The 7,923-nt window shown below is 36.0% G+C and overlaps 1 long non-coding RNA gene across 2 annotated transcripts in view; it reads left to right on the top strand.

Annotated features, from left to right (window-relative positions):
- LOC115939713 (uncharacterized) overlaps nt 1–5,480 on the top strand; it is a 57,670-nt gene extending 52,190 nt beyond the window's left edge. For both annotated transcript variants that reach the window (XR_014143004.1, XR_014143003.1), the window contains exons 3-4: nt 2,026–2,105; nt 5,399–5,480. This is a non-coding gene — a long non-coding RNA (uncharacterized LOC115939713). The remainder of the gene's footprint in view (nt 1–2,025; nt 2,106–5,398) is intronic.
- Nucleotides 5,481–7,923: the final 2,443 nt, after the last annotated feature.

Raw genomic sequence — 7,923 nt, 5'->3', positions numbered from 1 at the left:
AATAATAATAAAATAATGTTCTTTACTGTGAATTTCATATAACCAAATGATTCTCAGAGTTCTTTCATTGATTTTTACCAAACTCTTATATCCATAGCGGCACTATGGTTGCAACTGATGAACAGGTGTTACAACATGATGTCAGTTGATAACGTTCATATACCTTAACAAGTAAGATAGAAAAAGACTCAAAACCCAAAGACCGATGTCAGGACTTCACTTGTTTTTCAATAGTGTGTGACTTCTTTACTGAATCAGATAATAATTTACAAATGCTGAAAGAATATTTCTCCAATTTTTTTGTGCTATTCACAACATGGTATGACATGATGCACTTCTAAGTTGAATCTGCATTATTAACATTATCTCCATAAGTTTAAGATCTATCATTAAAACAACAAATCAAGACCTGATTTATAGTGTTTCTAAAAATAAATAGAAATAATTTCTCTTCTTCTATTTAAGTACCCTGTTGGATATAAATGATACTCATCAGTAGTAGCATAAATTTGAATTTGCTGTTTGAAAATAGTTACTCTTGGCATCTCTTTTTCTATTGTGTAGGTTCTGTAGTTGTTCCACCCAACCATTCCTTTTTTGTTTATAGATTGTTCATGTAAACAAAAAGGTGAATCTTACTAGGGGGAAAGATTATCAGAGATTCGGTCTTGAGTTAGTTATAGAACTAAGGAAATCACTTTTCCCTTTCTGGGCCTCTGACTTCTCAACCACAGATGAGATTAAATGAGATGAAACAGATGATCTCTAAGGTTTCCTACAGAGTCTATGATTCAGTGATGGTAGATTATTGTTTTTACATACTTGCTGCTTCTTCCTGTGAAAAGTTGATAATTCCCTGTCCTGTGATGTCAGGCTCAGCCATGTGACCAGTAGTACCCTTCCTGTGGAAAGATTATACTCAGCTCAGTGATACCAGGCATCACTAGGCAACATGCATTGGTCAATGGGACATAGCAGAAGTTATATGTGCCACTGCTGATCAGAAGCTTTAAGAGCCATCCTAGGGGGCGCTTGGATGGCTCAGTTGGTTAAGCGACTGCCTTCGGCTCAGGTCATGATCCCGGAGTCCCTGGATCGAGTCCTGCATCGGGCTCCCTGCTCAGCGGGGAGTCTGCTTCTCCCTCTGACCCTCCCCCGTCTCATGTGCTCTCTCTCATTCTCTCTCTCTCAAATAAATAAATAAAATCTTTAAAAAAAAAAAAAGAGCCATCCTAGGTTCTGCTCTCTCCCTTTTCACTCTGCCACAACAATGACAAAGCTCCACATAGAGGCTGCTTCTCTACCTGGATCTTGAAGGGGAGAGAATGAGTAGCACACAGCCAACCCCCAACTGACAAATAAAATAATGTCTTTGTTATTGTAAGCCCCTGAGAGACTGGGATTTTTGTTATTGTAGCATTATCTAGCAAAAGATAATTAGTTTATAAATTCTTAAAATAACTTCCAATTAAAATTTAATGTAAGTGAAAAAAGGTAATAAATATATGCATATATTTATATCTTAGTACATATATGCATCCCCAGCCATCACCCTTCAATATCCTCATTTCCCCCAGCCCTTCTCTTTCCTTCAGGATCTCTTATATATATAAAATAAAGCCACTTAAAATGATGTAAATATGGAATTTACATTAAATTCTACTATAGATACTATATTTCTGTATCTTCTATTATATATAAATATTCTATATACCTACTCAGAATATTCCTTGTAATTTCTGCCTTGAATCCTTGAATGGTTCTTCCAAGGAAAAATGAATATTTTTCAAAAGTAATTCTTCATCATTAAGGTATTACTTATCTACTCTAAATTACAGTGTTCCTTAGCAATTCATGATTTCCAAATATTAATTCAAGAGCACTTCTCCTGAAGTAATATGATTTCTTGATCCTCTATTTGTTGTAATTTTAAAGTTGTTTAAGAAGTTAAAAAGTCTCCAAGCTTACCAATGCTTCATTTTGTGGCACAAAAATATTGACTCATTTTCCTCTTTACTCCCACAGCAAAGGGACCCTGAAAGCAAACTCTAAATGTCTACGGCAATGACTTATCTGAATGAACTTGTATCTTCAATATCACCAAGGTAATGTTTTGCAGCAGTTTCACTACTTTGTGTACCTTTCCTTTGTTTGCTCATTAACTCTATTGTTTTTGGAAACCAATAATGTCTTTAATACATTTCTGAATGACAGCTACGTGAGGCTGAGAGACTTGCAATATTTTACATTCATGTTTGACTTATGACATTCTCTCAGAATCAGCATGTGATTTTCTGCTTCTGTGTTTAAAGCAAAATATTCCTGATTGACCATCACATATAACTAACTTGGTTTTTATGGTTTTCTTGAGCTCAATTCACATGCAATACAATTCACCCATTTCAACTATACTTTTCAAGGGCCTTTAGTATATTCACAGAATTATGGATCCATTGCTGCAATCAATGTTAGAACATTTTCATTATCTTGAAAAAAACATCTGCATCCCCTTAGCTGTCACCCCTCAATCTCTTCATCTTCCCCAGACCTAGACAGCTGTTAATGTACTTTCTGTCTCTATCAATTTATCCATTCCTGACAATTCTTATAAATGTAATCTGCAATATGTGGTCCTTTTTTCACCTAGCATAATGTTTTCAAGGTTCATTCATGTTGTGGCATGTATCATCACTTTGTTTCTTTTTACTACTGAATAATATGCCATTCTATGGATATACCACATTTTGTTTATTTATTCACCAATTGCTGAAATTTGGGTTCTTCCACTTTTTGGCCATTGTATAATGTTGCCATGACCATTTGTGTACCTGTTTTTGAGTGACTATATTTTCATTTCCCTTGGGTATATACCCAGGAATGGAACTGGTAGATCATGTAGTAATTCTATGTTTAACCATTTGAGGAACTTCCATACTGTTTTCCAAAGTGACTGCAGCATATTACAGTCCTACAAGCAATGTATGGGGGTTCTAATTTCTCTACATCATTCATAACACTTGTTATTATCTGTCTTTTTGATTATAATCATCCTACTGGGTGTGAAATGGTGTCTCATTATGGTTTTGATTTGCATTTTCCCTGATGACTAATGATGTTGTGCAGCTTTTCTTGTGTTTACTGATCACTTGTATATATTTTTTGGAGAACTGTCTATTCAGATCCTTTGCTCATTTTAAAATTGGGGTTATATGACTTTATTATTGAGTTTTAATAATTCTTTTTATGTTCTAGATATGTCAGATATAGGATTTACAAAAAATTTTCTCCCATTCTGTGGGTTGACTTTTCACTTTCTTGATGGTATACTTTGGAGCCACAAAATTTTTTAATTATGATGAAGTCCAGTTCATCTGTTTTTTTCTTCTGTTGCTTGTGCTTTTGGTGTCATATCTAAGAAATCATTGCCTAATACAAGATCACGAGGATTTATGCCTATGTTTTCTTCTAAAAGTTTAACAATCATTGCTTTTACATTTAGGTCTTTGATACATTTTGAGTCAATTTTTGTATACGGTGTGAGGTAGGGTTCAATCTTACTATTTGCATGTGGCTATTTAGTTGTCACAGAACCATGTGTTGATAAGACTATTCTTCACTGATTGGTCATGGCACTCTTGCCTAAAATCTGTTAACCATAGATATATGGGTTTATTTCTGAATTCTCAATTCTATTATGTTAATTTATGTCTATCTTTATGCCATTACCACATTATCTTGATTACTATAGTTTTGCAGTAAGTTTTGAATGATATCTAGCTTCCAAATTTATGTAAGTGTTGATATTTATACATAATTTGATTATCTTTTGGTTGTACTTAAGAAGTTGTTGGTACTAGCATATGCTTGTGATTTGGGGTTTTATGGTTAGAGTCAATAAATAATAATTGTTATGGGCATAGGTATTTAGAATCAGAGAAACCTGGATTTGAACTGATTGTACTATATCCTAGATGTGTGAACTTGCATAATCGTCGCTCAGTTTCAATTTCCCATTTTAAAATGAGAACAGTAATACTTACATTCATGGACTTCTGTGAGGATTAAATGAATTAATATATGGAAAGTGCTCAGTAAAGACAGTTTTCATTTTCTTGGACAGATGTTAATTTGCATTTACATGTTCATCATGTGTATACAGTAACAATATATTGGCTTATATTTTGATTAAGAAATAGCGATAAACTCCCAGGTTTTGGGAGCTCATTTTTTCAATAAATATGAGAAAAAATGAAGCTAGACTAGGAGAAAAATAAAGTAAAACAGCCTGTGGAGAAGTGTGGGGAGGAGGAGGCAAATAGAATCCATGCATGGTTCTTCTCCAGGAATTTAAGGAAACTCTTTTTCCAATAATTCTTTTAAAATAGTTTAAATAGTTGGTCTGCCTGCAAAGGCTTGCAGCCTCTTTTGCAGACATCAAGGAATGTACTTTCAATCTCTTGGAATCCCTTCTCAGAACTTATTATTGAGTATGGGCCTTTATGAGAGAGAGCAGGGCAGCTTTTTATTCCACCTACTTCAGTTCCTACATTATAATTCCAATTGTATTTTTAAACATAAGTTTTTAAAAACCCATAAATATGTTAAAAACAATAATAGCAGGCATTTAAAGCACATAGGCTAAGCATTTTCTAGCATGTAGCAACTAATCTACTAAACTCAAGCATTAGCATTATCACTGTATTGAAAAGGTCCTGGGCTCCCCCTCTGTTGTATTTGTGAGAACAGTTGTTAACATTTTTCTATTCCAAGTTAACTCCTGGGAGGAAGCTTCAGTGGTCTCATCCACAAGGAGCTCAAGTGAAAAGAAAAAGAAAGCATGCTGGGGATTGTGAACGGTCAGTGATGCAACACAAGGTGGCACTCTTGTCCCATTGAGTTCTGTAGAGCAGTACATTAGACAAAGGACACACAACTTCAAAAGATAGGGTTGGTCTGAATGCCTTTGGGAGTCTGCCTGATTGACTGAACGGTTAACAAGCACAAAGCCATAGGTGGGCTTGAGAAAGTAGACTGGTACAGGAGGGCAGGGGGTCACTTAGCATGGTGACAGCCTAAGTAAAATGAGACCTAGTGTCTGGACAGTGCTTTATAGTATACTTATTAGTTACCTTTATAATGCATTTTCATCCTTATAACAATCATCTTTTCACTGCTGCTCCATACGCATGCTTAAAACAAATATTAGATAATGACATTTCTAGGTAGAAGTAATGGTTCCTCGTGGTATTTGGGATAAAATTCCACTTCGTTTCCAATCTTTTTACACTTTCTCATTACTGAAATGTCTAAAGTTTCTGAAATGCATCCTGTTCTCTTGTCTCTGTGATTTTGTTGATATTATTCTACCTAAAGCTTTTTTGTCCTTTCATCTTCATAGATGATTCCTGCTCCTCGTTCTTAAGTCAGCAAAGATATCACCTCCTCCTGGAAGCCTTCCTTGACCTCCTCAATTGGGCAGGCTAGCTGTAGGGAGGGCGCTGTCTTACCAGAGCTGAACTTTCCATGGGGAGATGCAGCCAGTCCGTGGTGACCAGCGGGGAGGGATTCTGGGAAATTAAATTAAATTGAAGTTAACATATCTAAAGTACCTAACAGAGTATGGATACCTAATAAATGGTATCTGTGGTTATGGTACAGGTCCGATAATTTAATTTTATTTATATACCAATTATTTTCCTTTATTTATTCATGAGCATTTACTACTTTCTGGGTTTGTTTTCAGGTCTGTTATGTTTTTATTGTTAGGTAATGAGCAGAATGCAATATGCAAGTATTAGATGGCATTTTCTGTTTTGTTCTTCTTGATTATTTCATTCAATAAATACTTTCTCAGTTCCTATGTACAAGGTGCTGTTCTAAACACTGAGAGTATAGGATTTAAAAATGGACGGCATAATGGAGAAGCTTATTGTATAGTGATTCTTAATATTTTATTAGTCTTTAAGATTTCAAGATTAAATTGCATCATAGTTGTGATGGTATACTTATAATAATAATTTTTTTCCTGGATTATAACTGATAGGTTGTTTCCCACTGTTTTCTAACTGCAGTCATAGTTTCTAATAGTTCATGTTAGTACTTCCCAAATGCATTAACCTTTGCTCACAGTGATTCTCTCAACACTTTTCTGCTAATATACTCTTCATATTCATTATTATATCTTTTGATTAAAACACCTCCCAAAACCCATTAGAGAACCCTAATGTCAACCATAAAATCTGTCCCTTTTTCAAGATTTTATGTACGATTGTGAACTAAGGCCTTTGAATAGTCAGGATTCTTGCCAGCAAGAATCAGAAGGCACCTCAAATAGGCAATTGGAGAGGAGGACTGCTGTAAGGGTGTGGGCAGAGTTTAGAAAACATACTCTTCCTGGGTTAGCAAAATGGGGGGACAGTACTCCTCTAAGGCCTCAAGAAGAAAAGGAAGGAGCAGATACTGGGACCCAAAAAGGCTAGCTGTAGGGAGGGCGCTGTCTTACCAGAGCTGAACTTTCCATGGGGAGATGCAGCCAGTCCGTGGTGACCAGCGGGGAGGGATTCTGGGAAATTAATATCCTCACTTCATTCTCCTACCAATCCCAGTCTGCCCCCAGGGTTTCCTATTGACAGAAGCCCCTGGCCTCTAGAGGACAAGAGACTCAGTTGAAGCAGTTCACACAGGCCAGCCTCCTGTGCCAGAGATCAGGGTGGAGAAGGGTGTAGCATGGATCTGAGGAGCAAGTGGAAGAAACTCAGCACAGGCCTTGTTCAGAACTGGGAAATGTAGCGATTCATATTTTTGCAACTGAAAGAAATATGAATTTATCCTTATGCTTTGTCTTGCCTACAAGTCTGTCCCCCTTTCATGAAAGAAAAGCCTCTCCTCCCTACTTTTTCCATCTGTAATTCATTCCATCAACATCCATCAAATCCTTCTTTGAGCAGGTTTTGGGGGCACAGAAATAAACACAGTGTTCAATCCCAAGGGTCACCATTAGGTGGGGGGGGGTAAGAGAAATAAACCAACCTTTACCTTATAGAGCACTTAAGCAATAATGAATTAGGGGAAAGCACAGGGGCAATATGAGCTCACAGACACGGTGACCCCCCAGATTAGAGGTTATCTGGGAAGGCTTCCTGGAGGAGGTGATTTGGGCAAATGCCTTGGTCAGGTTTAATTATTTAGTTTCTCTTTTTTCCCCATGTTAATTTAACTCTTATTTAACCCTTCAAAGATCTATAGTCAGTTATTTGGTTATGAGGTTTTCTTCCTTGTTTCTTTTCCAATTTTACCCTCTTAATTCTTAATTATGCTTTATCAGTTGCTTGAAATGGAGATCAGCAATTTGTACAATACAAATCTCTGGCACTATTTTTATCATCTTGCACTTGGAATGACCATTGTGATCTTATTTTATTTGACCAATTTTATTGGGGAAAATTTTAGTGTTTTTAGAATTGCTTAATTAGGAGCTGGGCTAAAGAAATTCTACGTAGGTGGAACCTACTTATGCAAGTAATCGGGGAACTAGGGTAAAAGGGAGCACCCGATCTTCATTGGACATGTTTGTGCATGTAGTTAAATTTTAATCCTGTCATGAACCACTCACTGGAATAAATTTTGGGGCACATTTCTGAATCTGTCTTTGGATAAAATACAAAGTATGGATTACCATGTGAAATGGCATGAACATTTTTATGGTTCTTGAGACATATTGCCACATTGCCTTCGGAAATGTTGTACATTATTGTACACAAATGTCACATGCTTTCACTATTACTGTAATATATTTTTGATACTTTCTAATTTTTGTTTCCTCCTTCCTGTTAGGTCAGTTTCTCTATAGCCGTTTTACCCTGACCACAGAAGTTGATTCCAGTTTCCACCTTTTTTTTTTCCATTTTTAAAAAAATTTAAATT

This window comes from Leptonychotes weddellii, chromosome 2 (assembly GCF_054177405.1).
Source record: "Leptonychotes weddellii isolate Sample4059 chromosome 2, ASM5417740v2, whole genome shotgun sequence".
NCBI lineage: Eukaryota > Metazoa > Chordata > Mammalia > Carnivora > Phocidae > Leptonychotes > Leptonychotes weddellii.
Note: the sequence above shows the minus strand (reverse complement) of the source record. Positions and strands in the feature narration are given on the sequence as shown.